Raw genomic sequence first — 24,907 nt, 5'->3', positions numbered from 1 at the left:
AGGTTTCTAGAGGAAAAGAGCAGCCAATCAGTCAAGCAATAACATTTACTGAGTACCCAACGTGTATGAGTTATTGATATTAGGTGTTGCTAAGTAAACAGAAACCGAAAAGCAGAAGAAAAAAACCCCCCAGAAATAATGTTGATGCACAGCAGGTGGTGGCGAATAAAACTGATGGGATGAGAAAGTACTGGTTTTATTTGAGGGAGAGTGCCTAGGCTTTAGAGAGAGATTTGAGGAGGAAAGAATATGGAATACAGAATAAGATGGCCTGGGGTCTGAACCCAACTTAGTCACTTAAGTGCAGTCTTGGACAAATATTTAGCCTCAGTTTTCTTCTGTAAAATGTGTATAAGTTTTATAAATACCTTACTTCTTGAAGTTGCAGTGAGAAATCAGTGTAGCAAGGACTTATAAACTGAAAAACAGAAAACATGTTATTTATTGGCATCCAGTGAGGTCCTTGGACAAACTGTGTGGTTTATTCTCTATTATGCCGTCTCTGCAGCATTTATCCTCCACAGACACCGACTTTTTCACCGCATGTGTCAGCAAGTTTTCCCTTCCTTGACTATGAGCTGTTCAATAGCACGGATTCTGTGTGCTTTTCATCCAGAAGAAACAATGATTCACACACTGTGAGCACCCAGTAAATTGGTTAGTAATAGCGTTTTGCATATGAAAAGTTATTTGAACTTTTTAAGGGACTCTCACGTGACACATTCAGGTGTCAAATTCATCTCGCTAATTTCTGATATGTCATTGTTTCAAAGTTGTCAAGAGCTTCTCACTTTCTACTAAATAAAAACTTAAAAAACTTTTTTTAAATGAGCTATATGTAATTGATATATAACATTGTATTCGTTTAGGTGATTAAAGTTTTCACTCCTATCTAAACCCTAAGGCCTTGCTACTCAAAGTGTGGGCTCCAGACCCGTAGAACTGGTGCCACCTAGGAGCTTTTAGAAAAGCAGATTCTCCAGCGCCATCCCAGACCTACTAAATGAGCAACTGCATCGTAACAAGATTTCTAGCCCATTCATATACACATCTTTAGTTTCTAGCTAAACTTGAAGTTTTAAAGGTAAGATTCCAAGATTTTGCAAATAAAAGTAATGGATGTCCAATAAAACTTGAAAACAATGAATAATTTTTTAGTATATCTCAAATGCTTCAGGGGACGTATTTCAACTTAAAATATATATTGTTTACCTGAAGTTCAAATTTTACTGGACTCTGTGATTTAATCTGGCAGTCCTCCGCAGAGTAAGATCTATGTCGCACATAAATTTGAATTCCCCTGCAATAGTAGAGTGCCTTCCTCAACTGCTCAGTATTGTGTTTGTTTAAGGAATAGTCAGTTGGCCTCTTTGAGAACAGAGGTTTCTCTGGTTTTGGCTTAACATTGTACATCCTCAAAGACCAACACAGTACCCTGCACACAATAAAGGGCCAATTAACGTCTCTTTAATGAAAGAATGAGTATGTCAAGAGCAATTTTCAGTTAAGGGACTTGGTTGTGTAACATTTTAATGAAAGCCTGAATATTTTTCTAGTAATTAAAAAAAAAAAGTTTAAAGAGCCTCTATTCGTACACTTTTTCACATTTTAGCTGGTAGTGTTCAGGGCTTGATGGGAACATAATCGAGGGCTCAGAATGTACTCCGTCGCAGACCGAGTCAATACGGTCGTCGGAGAGCAGATTCCCACACTCAGGATTCTGGCGTGCCCGCAGCGGACAGCAGGCGACACCTCCCCCTTCCCGGGGCAACGAGGCGCCCGCGCACGCGCACAGCAGCGCTCCCGCCCCCAGAGTCCGGCGGAGGGAGGCGGGGCTCCCGGGGCGCGTGCGCGGCGGCCTCGGCTGCGGGCCCCTCCCCCGGCGGGGGCGCGTGGCGCCGAGTACCGTCCGGAAAGGGGGAAGTCAGGAGGCCGCCGCCGCCGTTTGTCGCCAGGAGGAAAATGGCGGATCTGGAGGAGCGGTTTTCTGATGAGGAGAAGGTAAGAGCCGCGGGGGCGGCGGAGCCTGTCTGCCCGGAGCCGGCAGAGCCCCGGCGCATCTGCCCGGAGCGGGGCCGGGGAAGGGCACTGGTCTGCGCGCTCAGCCGCCCTTCCTCTCTCTGCTGCGCCCTAGTGCCTGCCCCTGTCAGCCACCCGAGGCCCCGCGCGGGGGCAGCTCTGCCGCCTGCTCGCTCCGCTCCTTGTAGCGTGTGTGCCCCAAAAATAGGAGGTGGAAGCCGGGCGGCGGCGCCTGGCGCAGCGGGCGGGGCAGGGGGCGGCGAGCGCGGCGGCCGCCGGGGACCCGGTCCCTCCGCCTGGCAGCGGGGCCCTGCGCCGAGTGTGGGGACTGCGAAGCGCTCTGGTCGGCCTGCGAGCGGCCCAAGGGCAGGGCTCAGCCCCAAGGCCTGGCTGGGGAGTGTAGCCGGGTGGGGGTTAAGAAGGCGAAAGTCGCTTGGAAAGCAGGTCTTCACTTCTCCCAGAAGCAGAATTCTTCTTTTCCTGTTTCTCTGTACTTTTTTCCTTGCCCGTGAAAGTCTCTCTTCTCCTTTTTTTTTTGGCTTAAGCCGTACGCTTTGCATGTCCCGTGTTCCGTGCGAGGTAGCAGAGTTGCTCACAGAAAGCTCCCCCCACCCCATAGTTGTTTCCAGCCCAGGTTGTCAGCAGCCCCCCTGAGGGCCGATTTGGTGGCGCCCCGCTGTCCTGCTTGGACTTCTTCCGGAGGAGGGAGATTGTGTGGCTGCTTTCACTGTATCTTAGATGATGTGACAGCATTGGAACCAAGTGAACGACTTAAATTCTCAGGCATTTAAAATAAGAAACCTCATCATTGAACTACTTGTCTCTTAATCGCAGTTTTCGTTTGGGTGTGAGGCCCCATTCCCCAGTACAGGGGAGGGGACCCTACTTATTTTGAGTATTTCCTGGAGTGAACCTTGACGTTTCTCAGACTCAGAAGTAACTGACATATTCTGAATGAGATAGTTACAGCTTTTGATGTGTCCACACTTAATTTAACAACGTTCATGTTTTAAGAGTTCTAAAACAGTACTGTGAAACAGAAACACACCGTGGTGTTTAAGAAATCCTAATGGAAGCCTGAGGATATTTTCAGCTGGAATTCTGCTCCAAGTGTCTTTATATTCTGTCTTTTTGCACCGAAATATTCTGTCACCTTCCTCATGTGAATGTGTGGGTCTCATCTTCAATTTTGGAAATGCTTTTCTCTGCTGTTGGGTGAAGGTGATAATAAAACGACACAATTGGGAGAGCAATAGGGTCGCTCCACGATCCCTAATTCGCGGACCTGGGAGGCAGATCCCGTATACACAAAAGTTGGTGTGCAGTATTCACACGTGTAATATTGGTAAATAACCATGAGTTAGTAACTGAAAATGTACACAGGCTCACACGCACATTCAAAATTAAGTAGTGCCAAAAAGTTTTTAAAAGAATGTTATGTTTTTATTTTACCGTTTTGAAGTGGTGATTAAGTAGCTCAAGTGGCTAGAAATCAAGTTGAACGAGTACTCAGTGTTCGCCTTAGTATAGACCTGTAATGTCTTGTAAAGGCCTAAAGTAGCAAAGTTTTTTCAAAATTAGATGACAAGATTCCTTATTATCTGGCACTCCCAGGGTACTAAGTGGGGAGGAGAGTGTCTTACTCTCTAAGCTTGCCCAACACATTTTAAGGGTAGATGAATGAAAATTCTACTTTGAAGGAATTTTATGTTTTTGTTTTTAGGCCGAGTTTTTGTAAGACTTTTCTGTAGACATTTACATAGAGATTTCATTGCTATGTCTAGTAATTTAAGAAAAATACTGACCAAACTTTTGGGTTAAATTGTCATCTTAGTTATCTTAATGTTCTTCTCATCTTTTGGGAGGAGGACGTTAGATATGGGATTAGAAAGGATTTAAAGGTGACATTATTAATTTAGTATTTAAATCATATTACTCTTTCTCCCACCTTGTTTGTAATTTTCAAAAATAAGCTTTTAATACCTGTAAGTTTTTGGAATTTCACTATTGATTGCAGATCTAAGGAAGGGGAAGCTCTTGAGAATTATGTAGTACTATATGCTTCACATATGCCTGGCTCAGTTAGACAATACATAAGTTAATTTGTTGTAAGTTGGGGTAGGTTTTATTACCATTTGAGGGATAAGTAAAATAAGGTTTCAAAAGCTTTAATTCACCCAAAGACATATAAGTAGAAAGTGGCAAAGGTGGTATTTAAACCCGAGTTTGGCTCCTATGTGATGCTCTTGTGACAATAAACCAACTTAACAGTTGAAGATAGGAACTCTCCGAGTTTATCTCCTTGTTTTTAAATTGTTGATAGCTTATTTTGAAAAAGAAACAGTAGTTCCTTTGTTTTTAATAAAAATTTTAAATACCAAACATTAAATAGTGTTGGGTTCTAAATTCAGTCAGTGTTTTGTTTTAGACCAAAGTTTATTATTGTTTAACACATTAAGTTTTTTTTATTAAGATATTATTGATATGCACTCTTATGAAGGCTTCACATGAAAAAACAATGTGGTTACTACATTTACCCATATTATTGAGTGCCCACCCATACCCCAATGCAGTCACTGTCCATCAGTGTTGTAAGATGCCACAGATTCACTATTTGCCTTCTCTGTTAACACATTTAAGTTTTATGCAACTCGTATAGTTTCATATATGCCCTAAAGTAGAAAGCATTTTAGAAATTAATGTAGATATCTTTGATTTTTAAAATCATGTATGTACAACTGCTTTTTGAGGACACCACTATGAAATTTAATAAGCTTTTCACCTTTGGCCACTGGTTTAATAGGAAACAAAATTATCTGAAGAAGCACAATGAAGTTCTTTAAAGTTACTCATTTCCTGAGTTTTTTACATAGTTTTTTACATAGTTAAAATAGTAAGCAAGTAACTATTATGCCAAACTGTACTGAACGGAGTTTTTTACATAGTTACAGAAACTCTAGGCCAAACAGAGTTCAAGTTTTCTATCCTGGGTCAGCTGCATTATACAGTAAAGCCTTTTTGTGAATTTGAAGGTATATAAACTTGTGGTAAAAGGCTCAAATGAGAAAAATCATTCCCAGACCCCTGTCTAGGTGAAAAATCCAGGAAGTCACCCCAAGCTCCAGCAAAAAGACTCTTCATTATTGGTTGGAAAGGAGTGTTTTTCCCGGTCACTCCTTCCAACTTCCCCTAACGATTAGAGTGATCCACTCCTGTAGCTTTAATTCTAGTATCTTTGTAGATATGTCTCGAGTACATAGTTGTGCTCTAACTTCTTTTTTGAGCACTGGTCATACATTTTTATCTGATGGTCCTTTTCCCAGGAGACAAAGAGATGTGTTCAAATGAAACCTGATGAAAGTCAGTTCATAGACCCCCTCCCCTTACACCTACACAAAAAGGGGCAGAAATCTGTCTCATCCTGCACATTTTTCTCTTTATTTCTCTATTCCCATGATTCCAGTCATCCACTATGAGGTTTTAAACCTCAGCTTTATTTTTTTTCTCCTTGTGCTTTGTACCTTAAAATCAGTTTCTGCGTCTCGTCACTTCCGTCATCAAAATGTGTCATACACAAGTAATTTATTTGAGAAGTTAATTCATTTATATTATTTAGTTTATAACCTCTTAGTTGTCCAGACTGTTGTTATTTGTGTTATTAACTACTGTTGTTTAGTAACAAAATTTTACTGTCTATACAGAATACAAATTGACTGTACCTGTTCTGTGACTACACAGATAAGGAAGAAATAAAGCCAAAGGAGGAAGAGTAGGATTAGAAGAATGTATCACACCGGGTCCTTCCCTTCTGTTATATCTGCCACTGCTAGGCTTTTATTACAAAATTCCTAGACTAATACGTCCAATTTCCTGTATCTAAGCCATGTTTTAATATGTCATTTTTCTATTCCCAAACTTACAGTTGCTTGCTCCTCCATCAGTGACAGCTCTTGAAAATGGTATTCCATTCTAACTAAAATAGTTCTGACTTTCCCTATATATATATATATATATCTGTTGTTTAAGATGCTGTGAATTCAAGTAGACCTGCATGCTAGTCCAAATCTAGTACTTCAGGTAAATAAATTATTTACTCTCTCAGCCTCAGTATCTTTTGAAATGTGGGGATATAAAGGAAGTATCTCTACTTAAATTGCTGTAAGCATAAATGTTGCCTGACATGTAGTAGACACACTATAAAGCATAGCTGTCTTAACTCTGCTCATGTCTTAACCACTTTGAGTGTTGGTACTGCTCCTTGGTAGGTCCCAATTTTTAAAAGGGAAAATTGTAACTCATCCCTCAAGATTTAGCTCAGAAGCTAGTTTAATCTCTCTTCTGAGCATTGTAACACATCATTAGTATTCAGTACAGTTTGCCATAATAGTTACTTGCTTACTTGTCCTTTATTCCCCATTTTATTGAAATTCCTAAGTGCAGAAGTAATGTCATCTTTAGCATCTGTCCTAGACTGCATCTGATGAGTACATTGTTTCGGTGAGTAAATGAATAAGGGAATCAATAATTCACAAAATTAAGAGAAAAAGTAACAGTTTTATGAAAAGTAGAAGTAGCATATAAAGGCAGATTTTTGAAGGAAAATCTAGTATGCCTAAACTTTTCATTTCTAAATAGTGCTATAGATTTTAAAGATACAGTCAGATGAAACCCCTGGTGTTCTTTGCGGTACAGGTGGTAAAATTAGCTGTGGTTCAAACGACCTACACATGCTAAATATTCTTTATAAGTAGTTTACGTATTTCTCCATCACTACCCAGTCATAATTTGGCTTCAGAAATTTTGTTTGCAAGTAAAAACAAGGTAAGCTGCCATGTGTAAAATCCGTATTATTCTTATTAACCATAAAGTAAATTCAACCAGTAAGCTATTAATGTAGAAAATAGTCATTTCTAATTTCATTCTGTAGATGAATGACTTCTGTCATTGCAGCAATAAAATGTAAAAATTAATACATGAAGCAAAAATTTGATAGATGCTGTACCATTAGTGGAATTTTTCAGACTTTGCACATTAAAGCAAATTTGTAGTATTTTTTCAGTACATTTGGGAGTCATGTATATAAAATAAGGATAGTTAGATGTGTAGAATTTTGCATTTTAGTGTAAGAACTTGGAATATAAAAACACTTAGAGATGAGTGCACAAAGTAATTTTTAAAGTTGAAAAGAATGACAGGGAAACTTGACCTGTGGTTCGTTGCTTTGACTCAGAAGCCTAATTGTGTGAAGTAATAATTTATTGCAAGATATTCATGCATATTAAAGAAAAAATAGATGTTCCATAGAACCACTTGTATTTGTCAGAAAAGGTGAATTTCAAAAATTTTATTTTAAGGTTAGATGTACAGTCTACATTCTTTCTCTGACATTTATTTACATACTCCATTGTGAATCTAATGCTGAGAACTTTTCCTGCACATTTTAGTTCATAGTGTTTCTGTTGATTGACATGAATGTAAACAGTCTTAGAACTACCTTCCCATTCATTCATTTGCCCAAATAACGTATTTTATTTAAATCAATAAAAAAACTCATAATTTTCCATAGTTTAAGATCTCTGAAATCAGGCTTCATTGTGACAAGGCTTATGATGTTTAATTGGTAGCATTTCTCCTTTTTTAGTGGTAAATAATATTATGCATCATACATTGATGGTAGATTAAAATCAGCAAGGATATAATGCAGTAACAGCCTAAACTCTTAGCATCAGGGGATTGGTGGGAGGTGGTTAGTATGGCATCTCCTCACTCATTGTGTTGAGGGCTGTTGGAGGACTTCAGTTAAACTTGGGCTTTTTGATGTGCTCTGTGCATAAGGGAACATTATTCAGCCATGAGAAAGAAGGATATCGTGCCATTTGTGACAACATGGATGGAACTTTAGCACATTATACTAAGCAAGATTAAGTCAATTAGAGAATGATAGTACTGTTAGATATCATTTATGTATAGAATCTAAAAAAATCAAATTTGTTTGGAAAAAAACAAAAACAGTGAAGTAGTGGTTACCAGGGGATGGGAGCTGGGGGGATAAGATTGATGGTGTTTATGGGTACAAACTTGAACAAGTACTAATAAGCTGTTGAGATCTAACGCACAGTATGATGAATATAGACAGAATGTACTTTAATGATATAATGTGATATGTATTGCTTCAGTGGCAATCATATTAATATAAGTGTATCAAAGTAATATCCTGTACACCCTAAATCACAGAGATTTTATATAGTTTTGAAAACTCTCTGATTGTCGGTTGGAGCCTGGAGATAAGATAAGCCTTTTAGGAGAACAAGTTTGGACATAGCAAAAAAGAGAGGACAGAGAGCATAACTTTTGAATATACTTTCATTTAAGGCTGAAGGGAAGAGATACAAAGGTGAGGAAAGACTCTTGAAGTAGAAGCATATACCTAGTACAAGTAGATGCTCAAGTCACAGAACTTGAAGAGAATTACCAAAAGGAGCAGTACTCCAACAGACACATGAAAAGATGCTCCACATCGCTAGTCATCAGAGAAATGCAAATTAAAAGCACAATGAGATATCACCTCACACCAGTAAGGATCGCCACCATCCAAAAGACAAACAACAACAAATGTTGGCGAGGTTGTGGTGAAAGGGCAACCCTCCCACACTGCTGGTGGGAATGTAAACTAGTTCAACCATTGTGGAAAGCAGTATGGAGATTCCTCAAAATGCTCGAGATAGAAATACCATTTGACCCAGGAACTCCACTTCTAGGAATTTACCCTAAGAATTCAGCAGCCCAGTTTGAAAAAGACATATGCACCCCTATGTTTATCACAGCGCTATTTACAATAGCCAAGAAATGGAAGCAACCTAAGTGTCCATCAGTAGATGAATGGATAAAGAAGATGTGGTACATATACACAATGGAATATTATTCAGCCATAAGAAGAAAACAAATTCTACCATTTGCAACAACATGGATGGAGCTAGAGGGTATTATGCTCAGTGAAATAAGCCAAGCAGAGAAAGACAAGTACCAAATGATTTCACTCATATGTGGAGTATAAGAACAAAGAAAAAACTGAAGGAACAAAACAGCAGCAGAACCACAGAACCCAAGAATGGACTAACAGTTACCAAAGGGAAAGGGACTGGGGAGGATGGGTGGGAAGGGAGGGATAAAGGGGGAGCGGGGGAAGAAAGGAGGCATTACTATTAGCGTGTATAATGTGTGTGTGTGGGCACAGGGAGGCCTGTGCATCACAGAGAAGACAAGTAGTGATTCTACAGCATCTTAGTATGATGCACAATAACTGTAAGGGGGTTTGTTGGGGGGGGCTTGGTGATGGGAGGAGTCTAGTAAACATAAAGTTCCTTATGTAATTGTAGATTAATGTTACCAAAAAATAACAAAAAAGGAGCACTACTGGTACTGCACAGAGATTAAGGAGTATAGGATTGAGAAAACCTTTGGTTTAAAGAGAAAGGGATGAGAAACAAATTGTATCCACTATATGCCACTACCTACCATATTCATCGCCAGTATCAGAGTAACCTTTTGATTATCCCCATTTTACAGATGGGAAAACTGGTGCGGATGAGGCTAACTATTAAAATGGGGGACTAAATATTACTGGTGGCCTTTAAGAGAGCAGTTTTAGTAGAGTTTGGAGCAGGGAGTAGAGAGAGAAGCCAGATTACTAGGGACTAAAAAGTGTGTGTATGTTTTCCCTCAGTCTTGTATGCATTATAAACTTCTCTTTCAGTAGCCAGATCCAAAGGCTTTCTTCTTCTTTTGTATGCTGTCTTATATCTGCACACTTAGCAGTTTGTACATGACCTTTGTTATAACATTTACCAATTTTAATAGGTTTACCTGTTCTTATTTCCTGTGTTCTTCAGGGGCAGGTCCTGTGTCTTACTCATTTTTGTAATTCCAGTTGAGAGCTTGGCATATATTAATTAGGTCAGTGGTTTTCCACTCTAGTTGCACATTAGAATCAACAGGAGAGTTTATAAATAAACATGGATGTACAGGACTTTTAGATTTGCTTCCTAAAGAAATGTCTTTTTCTGGAGACCATGTAATTGGCTGCAGATGGAGCCATCCTGATGTGTTGCCTAGTGACAAGGAAGTCACCGTATGGTGAACCACAAGTCTGTTTGCTATTGCAGTTTCACATAAAATGGCTTTGTAGCAATGTTTGGTGAAAGCAATAGAGTGCTCATTTGATCTCAAGATAGTTACCTTTTCTTGATTTTGATTGTAAATACCAGGTTTGGGAAATGGCCTATGTTTTCCCTGGTGTTTTACCTCTTTTCATAGTCTGCTTTTGACGTGGCTATTCCTGTGTTCCTTCTAACATTTTAGGGAAATCTAGCTGGGGTAGGTAACAGCAGCTAAAACATTTATAAGCTTTTGTTCACCTTGTTCTCCATTCCTTAAATGTGTTTCTCACTCTTTTCCACTCATCCAGCTCATGTCTATACTTCAGGGTTAATAAGCTTGCCTATATTCATTCTGTGTCCTACTAAGGCTACCTTGGTTTTTATTTGTTGCCCCTGTTGCTGTCACTGTGACTATGACAGTGATGTTGACAGTGATTGTGGGGCTGCTTCTGCTAGTGGTGATTATGACATATAATCTTCAGTGTGTATTTCCTATTGAATCTAAAAAAATCTGTTTGGAGTTGGCACTATTTTACAGATGGAAGGAGTTAAGCAGTATGAAGTTTATTAAGTGACTTTTAAGAAGCCTGTGTGTTGTGAATGAAATTAAGCATTGATGTGAGCAAAAAGCCTAAGTTCTTAATGACTCCACCATGCTGACTCCCCTCAAATTTTATTTTTACGATACAGTTAATGCGATATGTAATGATAGTTTTTTAACATCTCCTATAATTATTTTCATTTATTATTATTCAATACATAGTTTCTTTCAGCAGATTTTCATAGGTCATGCAAAAAGTTATGAGACCTTAACATATTTGGTTTTATATATAGTTTGCATTAGTTTGCTAGGACTGCCACAATGAAACACCACAGACTTGGTAACTTAAAAAACATAAATTTATTTTCTAATAATTCTGGAAGCTAGAAATCTAAGATCAAATACATTTTAGAATCCCAAATGAAAGGATTTCATGGGGGTTTAGAACATGTATTTCAACATCAGACAAGTTTGATCTGAGTACCAGATCTCTTACTTACTTGTTTATGTGACCTTGGAAAAGTTTCTTAATCCTTCCATTGTTCAGTTTCCTCTCTGTATAGTAGAGATAACAATAGTATCTACTTCAGAATTTCTATGAAGATAAAATTAGATAATGCAAGAGAGGCACTTTGCTCAATACATCACACATTTTAAGTAATCAGTATATATTATTATAATCATCCAGGGATCTTACCACATCATTCACTCCTTTATTTCTTAATTCAAGACACATTACCGAGTGCAGGTCTAGCAGGAACTGTGCCAGATTCCAGAGATATCAAATCCCTGTCCCTGTCTTGAGGGAGGTTCTGTGGAAGAGAAAGACAATAGTTAAAGTACAGTATGTATGAGAAATAATGTGAGTTCAAAGGCAGGCCACTATTAATGGTGGAGAAGAAGTCAAGGATGACTTCATAGATCAGTGAAGTTGGGCTAAATTTTGGAAAATAAATAATATCCAGGTGGACCATAGTGAGAGCTGGAGGATAAGAGAGAAGTTTGGGCGTTGAGTATTTAATGTCTGAATTTTTGCAATGGCCTTCTAGTTGACTTTCTTGATTTACATCCCTCTTACTTTTTCAAGTTTTTTTTATCATGTCAGCCTGATGCCAGGGTGCTTATTTGCGGAGTCTAAGAATGAACTCAGCAAACAGACAAGGTAGGAGAGCCAGGGAGACTTTTACTGAGAGATACACTGAGAAGACAGAGCTCCTGGTTTTACGCCAGGAGGGGACAAGAGAACCCAGGGTAGTGCATTGTCTAGGGGATTTATAGGCAGTTGAGGACTTTTGAGAACTGAGGGCTTAGGGTGTGCACTTGTACCACCTGCCCTGCCCTCAAGGTGGGCTGGGTTATTGTCTGTTTGCTAGGGCTGTTTATGGTGAAGTCACGGGGTTATGCTGAGATACGCTTGCGGAACATTCAAACGTTCCAAGCCAAGTTGCTCCTGACCTTTTGACCTTTAACTGATCTCGTTGAAGATGTCTATATTCCTGGTCTGGTATCTTTACCCTAGAGAATTAGTGTGACCTTGACTTTGCATAATGCTGAACTGAGTTTTGATACAGACTTTATGTTGTTACTTTGCTTTGACTGTAAATATCTTGCCTTTCTTTTTCCAGAGGCCCTCACCCTACTCTGTCTAAGCCCATGGTCCCTACCTCAAGTCTTAAATGACAAAGTTGTAGTGGATCTCTATTGCATATGTGCTCCTATTTTCATTATCTCTTTCTGTTCATGTAACTTGGGTTTATTATACTGCTCTTTTTCTAACTTCATATGATGAGCATTAAGCACATTAAAGCACTTTAAATTTTTTCTAATATATTTTAGGCAATAAGTTTATCTGAAAACTCTGATTTTGTTGTACCTCACAAGTTTTTGTACATTTTGTTTTCATTATCACTTATTTCACAAAGTTTTTAGAAGTTTTCGTCATGATATTTTCTTTACCTCATGAGTTGTTTAGAGCATATATTCTTTTAAATTACCAGATGGTGGTGGGAGCATTGTAAATTTTTGTCACTCGTCAATGGGTATTGTTGTAAGAGATGTAATATGCATAATACCTATTCTCCGACGTTCATTGAGGCTTTCTTCATGGCCTGGAGCATAATCAATTTTTGTAAATATTCCATGGATGCTTGAAAAGTTTATCCATAAACTGTTAGTCGCATAACTATATGCTTGTCCATAAATTCATTGCTTCTGTTTCCCAGATCATCATTTCTTTTGTCTGTATAATGTATCAATTATCAATAAAGATATGTTGAAATTTTTCTCTATGATAGTGGATTTATCATTTTTTTTCCTTAGGTGTCTACATGGTTGATGAATCTTTTCCCACTATTTAATAACTCTTTGGAGATAACAGTAATGCTGTTTGTCTCTAAGTCTATTCTTTTTATATTAATTGATAAACACTAGGTCTTTACTTTGGCTAATGATTGATATGTCTTTTTCCATTATTTTACTTCCAGTATATAGGTAATAACTGCAAACATGCACTTAGACTTTTTTCATTTATCCCTACACTGTTCCTTACTGCATATAAATACCTTGCAAAATCCAAACTTCTTATCCAAAGTCTTCTCTCCCTGTACCTCTAGGCTCCAAATTTACTAATTTCTTACTTTTCCTAACATCTAACAACTTTCATATTTGTATATGGCGCCCTCTAGTACCTAGAAGCTTTACTCTGTGGAGCTCCTCAGCCCCTGCAGTAATGTCAGGAGATGCAGGGTAGTGGTATTGGTGCCTGGGGGGAGAAAGAGCTGTTTCCTGCTTCCTGGCTGCTATGCCTGTCTCCACTGCCTAAACCGGTGGGCCAAGCACACAGGTACAAGCCTCTATGCTTTGCATCTGTAGTTGCTGTACACAGATCTTCCCTCTGGCTGGCCTAACGCCGTGGTAGGGTTTGCTGGTTTGCAAGCCAGGTGGCGACTGGCTGGGAGAAAGGCGCAGTAGGCTGCATATCACAGAGGGGGTCCTTAGAGCTGTGTAGCCAGCCTGGGAGTTGGAGCACCTGAAGGTCGTGAAAGGTCCTAACCTGCTGGGCAGAGTGCCCCCAGACAATTTTGTCTACCTGTCCTTTTTTCTGAGTAGTAAGCTCTGTGCAATCCTTGCCCCTTTAGCAACCCTCTTGCCATGGGTTTCCTTGTTAGGAAGTCTGTCAGACTGCCGACCTTTCTTTTGTCCCAGAGCAGCCGGATGTGGATCCCTGCTTTCCACAAGCGGCTGGAATCTCAGTCTCTCCAGGAATTCTGCAGGTCTTAGCTTTCCAACCTCCTTATTGTGGGAGTACCCTGCAAGCACCATAAAATGTAGGTTTGTGCTCCAAGAGCAGGTCTCTGGAGTTAGGCATTTAGCAGTTCCAGACCTCCACTCCCTCCCCAGTCAGTTTCTCTTCCTCCCTCTGCTTAGCTGGGGTGGGGGAAAGGCTTGGGTCCCGCCAGGCCACAGCTTTGGTACGTTACCCTGTTCTGTGAGGTCTTCTCTTTTCCCCAGGTGTATGCACTCTGGTGCAGTCCTCTTTCCTGCTGCTCTTTCAGGATTGGTTGTATTAATTATATTTTTGTATTATATGCAGTTTTAGGAGGAAGCCACTGTCTCATCTCTCACACCGCCATCTTTAGTCCATTCAGTATTTTATTATTTTTGATGCAATTTTAAATGGAGTTGTTTTCCTGATTTGTCTTTCTGCTGTTTTGTTGTTAGTATATAGGAATGCAATGTATTTTCTATATATTAATTCTATATCCTGCCACTTCTCTGAATTCAATTATCAGTTTTAGTACTTTTTTGATGGATTCTTTAGGGTTTTCTATGTACAATGAATGTCATGCCATCTGTAAATGGTGAAAGTTTAACATCTTCCCTACCATTTGGATGCCTTTTATTTCTTTGTGTTGTCTGATTGCCGTGGCTAGGATCTCCAGTACTATTGCTATATAACGTTGGTGAAAATAGGCATACTTGTCTTGTTCTTGATCTTAGAGGAAAAGCTTTCAGCTTTTTGCTACTAAGTATGATGTTGGCTGTGGGTTTGTCATATATGGCCTTTATTATGTTGAAGTACTTACTCATTTTATTGAGAGTTTTTTTCATGAATGTATGTTAAAATTTTGTCAAATGCTGTTTCAGCTTCTATTTAGACAATCATGTGGCTTTTATCCTTTTTTTCTTTATGTGGTGTGTGATGTTGAGTGACTTATGAATAGTGTACCATCCTTGCATCCCTGGAATAAATCCCCCTTAGTCATGATGGATGACTTTTTTGATATATTTTTGGATTCAGTTTGCTAATACTCTGCTTTTGTAGATTTTTGCATATATGTTCATCAGGAATGTTGGGCTATAATTTTCTTTGTGGTGGCTTTGTCTGGTTTTGATATTAGAGTGATGCTGGCTGCATAGAGTGAGTTTGTGAGTATTCCCTCTTCCATTTCTTGGAGCAGTTTAAGAGGACAGGTATCAACTCTTTGTTAAATGTTTGGTAGAAATTGGATGTGAAGCCATCTGGACCTGCTGTTTTGGGTTTTGGGGACCTTTTTGATTACCAGTTTGATTTCATTGCTGGTAATTTTCCTGTTCAGATTTTTGTTTCTTCCTGGGTCAGTCTTGGAAAGTCATAGTTTTCTAGGAATTTGTCCATTTCTTCTAGGTTGTCCAATTTATTGCCATATAATTTTTCATAGTATTTTCTAATAAATTTTTGTATTTCAATGCATACATTGTGATTATTCCTTCTTCGCTTCTGATTCTGCTTATGTTGTGTATATTCTTTTTTCTCCTGGAAAGTCTGATATAAGTACTGCTATGCCTGCTTTTTTCTCCCTATTATTTACATGGAATATCTTTTTCCATCCCTTCACTTTTAGTCTGTGTTTTGGATCTGAAATGAATCTCCTGTAGGCAACATATAGATCGGTCTTGTTTCTTTATCTATTCTCCACTCAATGTCTTGTTATTGATTCATTCAGTTCATTTTCATTTAAGATGATTATTGATAGATATGTACTTATTGCCATTTTATTGTTTTCTGCTGTTTTTCATATCTTCTCTCTGTTCCTTTCTTCGTGTGTTATATTCTTGTCTTGTCATTAATAGTTTTCTTTAGTGTTGTAATTAGATTTCTCTGTCTCTTTTAAATTTATTTATTTGTGTATTTATTGTAGACCAAAATATTGTGGTTACCTTAGTCAGTATTTCATTTGCTCAAAATATCAGGCATCATTTGTTTTATAAAGAAACTAATAGGAATGAAAAAACACACTGATGAAATGGCTAATATGCTGACGAGAATAATTAATTGAAATGAGAAAAGAAATTTATCTTCAAGGCATGGTAAGCAGCCTCAAATGCCCACTGTTTTCTGTAAAAAAGCTATTTATAGCCCCACACCCAACCCAAGTAAAGTGTGTTCATATCCTGGGCATGTTCCTACCGCACCCACAAAAAAAAGGCACCTTAGGGTCTACTGTGTAGTCACAGAATCAGAATTCAAAGGCCAGTTCTGCCAGTTATTTGTGCTATAAGCTTAGTGGAGTTTTTTAACCTCCTTGGGACTTCAGTTTCTCTCATTTTTAAAATGGGAAAAGTATGTCCACTTATTTCATATGGGTAGATTGAGGCAATAAATATAAAGTCATAGGAATAGTACCTCACATATAAATGTTCAATAAATGTCAACATTATCATTTTACATTTTTTGAACAATTTTCATCATACCTCATCTTATGTGGAAATGCAGATTAAGCATACATTAGTTTCTTCTGGGAAATAAAAAGTGCCTCCCAATTATCTAGCCATTGTTTAGTCACTCAGTTAATTATTTTATAATAAGTATAAGTCATTGTTATTTTACCAATTCCTTATTTGATTTCTCTTTTGAGATTTCCACATTATCGCCATGATGTAGCGAAACAAACATCCTTCCAGCATTTGCAGAGGAAGGTATCTGGAGTAGTAATGTTTAACAGATAACATGTTTTAGTAGTCTAAGTCCTGGATGGAATGTGAGAAATTTAAGGATCCATTTTTTTTTTTTTGTAGATAATTATTTTTTATTGAAGGGTAGTTGACACACAGTATTACATTAGTTTCACAGTGTAGAACACAGTGATTCAACATTTATATACATGATAATTCTAGGTACCAGCTATCACCATACCAAGTTGTTACAATATTTTGACTATATTCCTTATGCTATACATTACATCCCGGTTACTTATTTATTTTACCATTGGAAGTGTGTACTTTTTTTTTTTTGTTTGTGAGGGCATCTCTCATATTTATTGATCAAATGGTTGTTAACAACAATAAAATTCTGTATAGGGGAGTCAATGCTCAATGCACAATCATTAATCCACCCCAAGCCTAATTTTCGTCAGTCTCCAATCTTCTGAAGCATAACAAACAAGTTCTCACATGGAGAACAAATTCTTACATAGTGAATAAGTTACATGGTGAACAGTACAAGGGCAGTCATCACAGAAACTTTCGGTTTTGCTCATGCATTATGAACTATAAACAGATCAAATATGAATACTCATTTGATTTTTATACTTGATTTATATGTTAAGGGTCCATTTTAATATATCATTTGGTTTTTTGGATTGTGGGAAAATCAAACTTAACAAAATATAGTATATAAATAGTGAAAGAATTTAAATCCTCTTTGGATGTTCTACGGGCACATTTTGGAGCATGAATGCGATAAATGTTTTGAAGCAGGGGTAGGTAAACTTGTTCTGTAGCGAACAGAGAGTAAATATTTTGGACTCTCCAATCTATTCAGTCTCTGGTTCAGCTATTCACCTCTGACTTTAATGTGAAAGCAGCCATAGATAACACGTAAATGAATGAGAACAACAGTGTTCCAGTAAGAAGACCGTATTTATTGATATTGAATTTTGGAATTTCATATAATTGTCCTGTGTTCTTTTGATTTTGTTAACCATTTAAAAATGTGAAATTTAGATATCTAAGCTGGCCTGTGCATACAGTCAAACAACAAATTTGACTGGATCTACACTGTTGGAACTCAACCAAGAATTAGGAGAAGTGCAAGTTCTAGCGCTCCAAAATCTTACAACCACAGACTATCTACTGTTAAAAGAACATATGGGATGTGAACAGTTCCCAGGAATGGGCTGTTTTAATTTGTCTGATTTCTCTCAGATTGTTCAAGTACGGTTGGACAATATCCATCATATCATAGACAAATTTTCACAAATGCCTAGGGTGCCTAACTGGTTTTCTTGGCCTCACTGGAGATGGCTGGTAATTATAGATCTGCTTTGGTTCTGTAACTGTATTCCTATTATGTTAATGTGTGTGTGCAATTTAATTAGTAGTTTAAAAACTATACATGGTTAAATTACTCTACAAGAAGATATATCAAATAATCAATCTTCCCATGTTTTCTTCCGTCTGCTACCTCTATAGCTTTTCTTCTTCCTTCCTAATTACAACCCTTAAATAGAATTCGTGCCTCATATCAAATTTACCAAGTGTCATAATTCCTCCAAGTGCTAAAGATACCTCAAGACAAATGCTGGGCATAGAAGCCACAGGGCATAAATCTGCAAAGAAGTAAAAAGCTAACCTTTTCAAACAATATGGCTTCTCTCTCACCAACTTTACATCTCCCTGTATGGCCCTGGAAGATGACTGGTTAGCCAGAGACGGGTAAGATTCCTCAAGGGAGGAACAACCTAAGACAGGCACAGTCGCAGGGGGGCCATCAGGTGAGAAATTGGGGATCAACAGAGGTGAGGCTTAGAACCTCTCCCCCCCTGTTTTGAGAGAAATCTTCTGCATCTGTGGATGTTTTATTGCCCTTGTCTAGCTTGGATTAACACATAGTCTACAGGCACACACCTGATCATCTACGTTTGCTCTCTTACAACACTAAACTAAGTTTTCTACCTTTATGTTACATCTACCTACCACTTCAGCATTTTATTAAAAATAATAATAATAATAAAGGGAGAAATGTGGGATCCACATATAAATCAAGTATAAATATCAAACGAATATTCATATTTGACCTGATTGTTTATAGTTCATAGTGTGTGATCAAAACCGAAAGTTTCTGTGATGACTGCCGTTGCACTGTTCACCATGTAAGAACTTATTCACTATGTAAGAATTTGTTACACCATGTAAGAACTTGTTCGTTATACTTTAGAAGATTGGAGACTGTTGAGAAGTAGGCATGGGGTTGATTAATGATTTTGCATTGAGTCCCCTATACAGAATTTTATTGTTGTTAACAACCATTTGATCAATAAATATAAGATATGCCCTCAAAAAAAAAGTGTGAAATTCTTCTTTAGCTCACAAACCACACAAAATGAATGGGTGGCTGTATTTGCCCCACAAACCATAGCTTGCCACCCCCTTTTCTTTTTTTTTTTTTAATTTTTTATTAAGGTATGATTGAAATACACTCTTATAAAAGTTTCACATGAAAAAACAATGGTTACGGCATTTACCCATATTATCAGGTCTCCCCACCCATAGCCCAGTGCAGTCACTGTCCATCAGTGCAGCAAGTTGCCAGAGATCCACTATGTCCCTTCTTTGTGATACACTGTTCTCCCTGTGATCCCCCACACCATGTGTACTAAACATAACACCCCTCAGTCCCCTTCTCCCTCCCTCCCCACCCGCCCTCCTTCACCCCTCCCCTTTGGTAACCACTAGTTCATTCTTTTGCCACCCCCTTTTCTATAAACGCCAAGGAACCTGAGATGCACAGAGATTAAGTAATGTGCCTGAGGTCCTCTGGTGGTGGACCAAGAAGCCAGTGTCCAGAACTCTGGGTGCTGTGGCTTCAGAACGTGCTCCTTGCCCCACGTGAGCAGCTCCCCAGTCATGCATTTGTGGGCCCTACCACTGTGCAGGTGAGGGTGGCACACATGGGGCACATTTGGAAAAAAGTGGCCACTTCGCCTGGTAGGAAGGGAGGCTGTGATGTGGTGGCCAGAGCTCACAGTGACATTTAATGTAACAGCAACAGAGCTCACAGTGACATTTAATGTAACAGCAACAGAGGAGGGGCAGGACTTTAGTTAGTGAAATCATGTAATTTAGAAAAAGGTGCTGGAACTTCATCTTATTTCTAGGTTGGCATAGTGTTCATCTCGCTGCTTCCCAATCCTGGACTGGCGTGATGAGGGTGTGTGTCGGGGAGTAAAGGAGGACATTTCAGGCAAGGTAAACATCGCCGGAAAGAACAAAGGGGTTTGGGTCATTCAGTCTGAGAATCCCTGTCTCTTTCTGTTTCTCTGTGTCTCTGTGTCTATTCCTGTCCATCATCCATCCATCATCCATCCGCATGTATGTATATATGTGGAATCTGTAAAGGAACCTGTTAGAATTAACATAAATTCAAATTGTGGGAAGGTTCACATTGGCTGTTTCCCCTCTACCTGCTCTGCAGGCCTACTTTTGCTGCCTGTAAACAAACGATAACTATCAGCTGTTCAGCCATGTGCTCTCTTCTTTTCTTTTTTTTTTTTTTTTGAAATCCAATATTTTATTAATGCCTTAAGAGAGGATCAGAGCAAGAGAATATGTCTTAGCAAAAGCAAACCAGATGCCCAGAAGGGTGAGGCTTTGTTTGCAGAGACCACCTCTGCTTTTGCGAACATGACAAGTTGAGTGACAGCCTGCAAGCCAGTTACATTGATGTGGTACAAACTCCGGTTGTAAGGATTTACAGGACAAATGACATGTGTCTTTAAACGTCTGCACTACACAATGGCTTCATGAAATGTTAGCTCAATTTGCATTTTAAAATTTTCTGTTGTGTAAATGCTGTGCCAGAAGGAAGTGCTCCGACAGGTGTGATCACTTTGCTATGAGGAATTTGTTTTTGAACATCAAGGGGCAGTGTGAGTGATATCACAGGAATTATGTGGTCATTCAAATGCATATATATTCCCCAGATATATTTGGTCTTCATCCACATTTCCTGAAAACACTGCAGTCTTAAAGGTGAAATGGGTGGCTTGTCACCTTAATGAGTCCTTTGGACCACCACCCAATGGTGGGGGCTGAAAGATGAACCAGCCAATACACAGTTTGCTCAGCCATGCTATGGAATGAAGCCCTAACAAAAGCCCCTGAACAGATCTGTGTGTGGAACCAGAATGCCTTGATGAGCCACTGAGCCAGGTGCCAACCTCCACAAGGAAGGAAGCTCTTGGAGAAATTGCCTGTGTATCACCTCATCTGGGTTGTATCCTTTAAACTGGTAACTGTGTTTTCCAAAGCTTTGTGAGTTATTCTAGAAAGTTAAGCAAAACCAAGGGGGTCATGGGAATGTCTAATCGGTAGCTGGTAGGTCAGAAGCACAGCTAACTGCCAGGGACTTGAGAATGGCATCCGGACTGGGGGGCTGGAGGACACTATATCACCGGAAATACATCCCTTTTAGACCGACACGAATTACCAAGTCAATTATCTTATCCCTGTTTATTTGAAATCATTTTTATAATACTGTAAGAGTAACCTCTACAAAATTTGGTGCCTTAGAGCTTCCTTATGTAATTCATTCCTGGCTACTTTACATTTTGATTTAAATACTTTCCGACAGTATTTTACACCTGTAAAGTGTCTCTCCATTATGAATACTGTCATGTTTTTAAGGTGAATTTCTTGGGCAATGTTATATCCATATTAACCATGTTGGTATGTTTTCTCTCTACTGTGAATTTGCATTTGTACAGTATGTGAGAAACAGTTGACAGCTTCGCCACAGTTTTTAGATTCTTCTCCCTTTGTCTGAAAGCTTTCATGCTCCCTACATGTATAGTTTACACGCAATTCCACCCTACATCTGTGTAAAAATCAAGTTTCTCTCTAGTATGTTTTCTGGTGTGCAGTAAGGCTTGAGCACACCTTAAAGGCTTTGCCACATTCTTTATATTTGTAAGGTGTCTCTCCGTATGAATTCTCTGATGAAGACTAACTTCTCGGGGACATGAAAACAATTGCTGCATTCTTCACGTTTGTGAGGTTTCTGTCTTGAATGAATTTTCTGACATTTATTAAGGACTGAGGCCTGGATAAATGCTTTGTTACTTTCCTTATACTTGTAATATTTCACTCCAGTATGAATGTTCTTCTGTTTATTTATAATTGATGAATTACTGAAGACTTTTCCACATTCTTTATACTTGTAAGGTTCTCTCTACTACGAACTTTCTCATGCACTCTAAGAGTTGAGGAACAAGTAAAGGATTTGCCACATTCATTATATTTGTATGGTTTCTCTCCACAATGAATTCTCTGATGTTAAGGGGAGAGCCCTGCTTAAAGGCTTTGCCACATTCTTTACAACCGTAAAGTTTCTCTCCAGTATGAATTCTCTCATGAACATTAAGACCTGAGGAAGACATAAAGACTTGCTGCATTCTTTACACTTGTAAGGCTTCTGTCTTGAATGAATTATCCAATGCTTATTAAGGCATGAGGACCACCAAGAGGGTTTTCCACATTCCTTACACTTGTAAGGCTTCTCTCCAGTATGAATTCTCTCATGCACAGTAAGACTGGAAGAATAAGTGAAGGATTTCCCACATTCTTTACACTTGTAAGGCTTCTCTCCTGTATGTAGTCTCTGGTGCACAGTAAGACTTGAGGAAGATGTAAAGGAATGGTTGCATTGTTCACATCTGAAAGGTTTCTGTCCAGAATGATTTCTCTGATGGTGATTACGGTGTGAGTCGTGCTTAAAGCCTTTTCCACATTCCTCACACTTGTAAGGTTTCTCTCCAGTATGAATTCTCTCGTGCACAGTAAGACTTGAGGAAGAAGGACTTACTGCACTCTTCACACTTGTAAGGTCTCTGTCCAGAATGAATTATCTGATGTTTAGTAAGTTGTGAGCCCCACTTAAAGCATGTGTGATATTTCTCACACCTTTAAGTCTCCTCTCCTGTATAAATTTTGTGATGCACAGAAAGACCTGAGAACAATTAAAGAACTTGCTGTATTCTGTGCATTTATAAGGTTTCTGTCCAGAAAGAATTATCTTATGTTCAGCAAGTTGAAAGCCCCATTTAAAGGCTTTGCCACATTCCTTACACTTGTAAGGCTTCTCTTCACTATGAACTCTCTCATGCGCTCTGACTTGAGGAACAAGTAAAGAATTCGCCACATTCACTGCACTTGTAAGGATTCTTTCCAGTATGCATTCTCTCATGCACATTTAGCCTTGAGGAATAACTACACCTTTTGCCATTCTTTACATCTCTAAGGTTTCTCTCCTGTATTAATTCTCTGGTGCACAGTAAGACTTTGGGAAGAAATTGTAAGTCTTGTGGAAGAAATTAAAAGACTTGCTTCATAATTTACATCTGTAAGGTTTCTCTACGGAATGAATTCTCTGATTTCATTTAACATGTGGGGACCAATGAGAGGTCCCCTTCTAATGTAAGGCTTCTTTCCACTATGAATCTTCACATGCAAATGAACTGGAGGAATAAGAAAATGATTTGCTGTATTCTTTACACTTCTAACGTTTTTTCAGATATGAGATTTTTGGTGCACAGTAAGGTATGAGGAACAAGTAAAGGATTTGCTGCATTATTTACACTTGTAAGGTACACGCACAGAATGAATTCTCTGATGTCTAGTAAACTGTGACCTCCACTTAAAGAATCTGCCACATTCTTTACACTTGTAGGGATGCTCTCCAGTATGGATTCTCTCATGCACATTGTAACTTGCAGAATAACTAAAGGATTTGCCACATTCCTTACACTTGTAAGGTTTCTCTCCTGTATGAACTTTTTGGTGCACATTAAGACTTGAGGAATAATAAAAAGACTTGCTGCATTCTTCACATTTGAAAAGTTTCTGTCCAGAATGAATTCTCTTATGTTGATTAAGGTGCGAACCCTGCTTATAGGCTTTGCCACATTCTTTACACTTGTAAGGTTTCTCTCCGGTATGAACTTTTTGGTGCACAGTGAGACTTGAGGAATAAGTAAAGGACTTGCTGCATTCTTTACATCTGTAAGGTTTCTGTCCAGAATGAATCCTCTGATGTTTAATAACACTTGAGTGCCAGTTAAAGGCTTTGTAACATCTTTTACATTTGTAAGGCTTCTCTACTGTATGGATTCTGTCAATACCAGTAAGAATTGAGGAATTATTGAGTGATTTACTGCATAATTCACATTGGATTGGTTGCTTTCCAGAAGGGATACTCTCATGACTATTTAGAAGGGAAGATTCACTAAAGGCATTCCCATATACTTTACATTTGCAAGCTTTCTCATCAGTGTGAATTCTGTGATGTTTAATCACTTTTGTGAAATGTTCACAAGTTTGGACACAGTCCTTGAAGGCTTGTCCCCATTTGTCACATGGGGAATGGTTTTCTGGAATCTCGTTTCTCTGATGTTCTCTATGGCTTGATCCTCTGTTACAGGTCATTCCGGGTTCCATACATTGGTATCCTGGCTCTAGAATGTACATACCTTGGCAATTGTTTAATAGAGAGCCCTTCCTGACGGCCTGCTTACTTTTACTATACATGCAAGGTTCTTCCTCATTCTCTATATACTGACATTCATTAAGCAATGGTGGGTGGGTAGAGTCTCTCTGATAGTTATCAAAACTGTACGCTTTAGATTGAATGGGAATTACCTGTTCATCGAAGAATAATGAATCCTTCATCAAAGAATTTTCCATTTTAATATACTGACACATTTTCTCATCATTATATCTTTGGGGTTCAAAATTATGTGACTGAATATCTAGTGCATGGCTGTATTTAAAATGATTGAAGTTATTATTTGAAACATGGCCTTGCTCAACTTTAAGATTTTCCAAATTTTCTTTCTGAGAAAAGTTATGTTTCAAAACTCGTCGATGACATTTATGCACAATAACACAATGTTCAGCAAGAGTAACTGACTTAAGTTGGGCTTTGCTCCCCGACACATCCTGATGACCACCCTCACGGAGGGGTCCGTCACGGAGTCCCTGCCGTGACCCTGCACTCTTCCATGACAGCCGCCCTGCCCTTCATGCTCCTCCTCACTGTCCCCATGTGTCCTCAGGTGTAAATGTCTCTGGTCACAGCTCCTGGATCTTCCCAGGGTCACTTTTTGGAATGAGTGTTTTATCGCTTCCTGGGGTAACAATCCTTTTTTGTAATGAG

General features: G+C 38.8%; 1 protein-coding gene and 1 long non-coding RNA gene across 2 annotated transcripts in view; one reads left to right on the top strand and one right to left on the bottom strand.

Annotated features, from left to right (window-relative positions):
* The window catches only part of CA5B (carbonic anhydrase 5B), a 276,577-nt gene that overhangs the window by 189,858 nt on the left and 61,812 nt on the right, over positions 1 to 24,907 (bottom strand). The window lies entirely within an intron of this gene.
* LOC130681946 (uncharacterized) overlaps positions 1,861 to 24,907 on the top strand; it is an 82,010-nt gene continuing 58,963 nt past the window's right edge. Inside the window, exon 1 of the long non-coding RNA XR_008995233.1 lies at positions 1,861 to 2,001. This is a non-coding gene — a long non-coding RNA (uncharacterized LOC130681946). The remainder of the gene's footprint in view (positions 2,002 to 24,907) is intronic.

This window comes from Manis pentadactyla, chromosome X (assembly GCF_030020395.1).
Source record: "Manis pentadactyla isolate mManPen7 chromosome X, mManPen7.hap1, whole genome shotgun sequence".
Classification (NCBI taxonomy): domain Eukaryota; kingdom Metazoa; phylum Chordata; class Mammalia; order Pholidota; family Manidae; genus Manis; species Manis pentadactyla.
The sequence above is the reverse complement of the archived record's forward strand: the minus strand, read 5'-3'. Positions and strand labels throughout refer to the sequence as shown.